Here is a 1353-nt window from a genome sequence, read left to right as displayed (position 1 = left end):
ATCGGAAGCGGCCTCCACCCAGGCATTCCGATCACTTAACCTTACTGAATATATTAACTTTCTAATAATTCTGAACCCGCCATCAGAATAATACACTTGTTCGAAGGACACCATTTCTTTCAAAAAGGTGTACCTCTCCCCTTAATGTGGGAGGGAAGACTTGGTGCAATTGAAGAGGTACTCTCTAGCATGGCTTTGATCAATGTCATCTCCTTCCCCAAGTTTGAGATTTGGGAAGACAAGTTATTGATTGCATTGAGATGATTAACCGAATAGACCTTTGAGCCACTCTTGCTTATAGGCTCTCTCTCTCCCTCTTGCCAATCAATGTAGTGACGAACTACATCCTTAATTATGTCTACAACCTCTTTCTTCGGTCTTGTTCATAATTTGGCTTCTAGATCCGGCATCAAGACACGACTTCCCTTGGGGGCTCAATCCTCCATAGAAAATTTGTATAATTTGGTAAGTCGGGATTCCATGATGAGGACATTCTCGTTGATACTCCTTGTATCTTTCCCAAGCCTCATACAAACTCTCACTAGGATTTTGCTTGAAACTTTAGATTAGAGTTCTTGCCTCGGCGGTCTTCTTTTGAGGATAAAAAATGGGAAAGAAACTCCTTAGTGACCACATCCCAAGTTCTCAAGGAATTAGGTTTCACTTCCTTGTCTAACCACTCCAAAGCTCTTCTGATTAGGGAGAACGGAAATAGCTTGAGCCTTATGAATTCTTGAGAAACCCCATTAACCTTGATGGTATTACAATACTTCTCAAACTCTTAGAGATGGTTTAGTGGGATTTCATGCTTGGCACCACTAAATTGCCTTTGTTCAATCATTGTTATCATTGTCGGCCTTATCTCAAAGTCATTGGCGGAAGTTGTTGGTGGAGCTATGCCACTCTTGAACCTGTAAGCACCGGGAGTTCCTAACTCTTTCAAAGCAACTCTTGGATTAGCTCTCATTCTTCCTCGATCCTCTTCTTCTCTTTCTTGAAAAATTCCTCTCTTGGAAAGCTTGGACCTGAAGAACGATTAGCAACCCTTATCCTTGTTATCGTTCTCTCAATTTCCAAATCAAATGGCACTAGAGTCCTTCCTCTTATCCTACGCATACCAAAACTCAAAGAAAATATCAATAGCACGGCTACAAATGTAGCCTAAAAGAGAAAAATCTTCTTGTATTTTTGAAATTAGGTAAAATAGACTCGACAACAATAGCAAACATCTACGCCACTCCTCGGAAACGATGCCATTTTGACTACGGGTGGAGACTATGTCGTTAAACTAATCTTCCCTAGGCCAAACTAAATTTTTAATCATGCAACACACCCTTATAACTAGCATAGGAG

The 1353-nt window shown here is 40.7% G+C and overlaps 1 non-coding gene across 1 annotated transcript; it reads left to right on the top strand.

The window, feature by feature from the left end:
* Positions 1–475: 475 nt before the first annotated feature.
* On the top strand, positions 476–581 carry LOC145641111 (small nucleolar RNA R71). Its single transcript, XR_014115177.1, has one exon. It is a non-coding gene; the product is annotated as a small nucleolar RNA R71 (small nucleolar RNA).
* The last annotated feature ends 772 nt before the right edge of the window (positions 582–1353 follow it).

This window comes from Chenopodium album, chromosome 7, assembly GCF_948465745.1.
Source record: "Chenopodium album chromosome 7, dcCheAlbu1.1, whole genome shotgun sequence".
NCBI lineage: Eukaryota > Viridiplantae > Streptophyta > Magnoliopsida > Caryophyllales > Amaranthaceae > Chenopodium > Chenopodium album.
The sequence above is the reverse complement of the archived record's forward strand: the minus strand, read 5'-3'. Positions and strand labels throughout refer to the sequence as shown.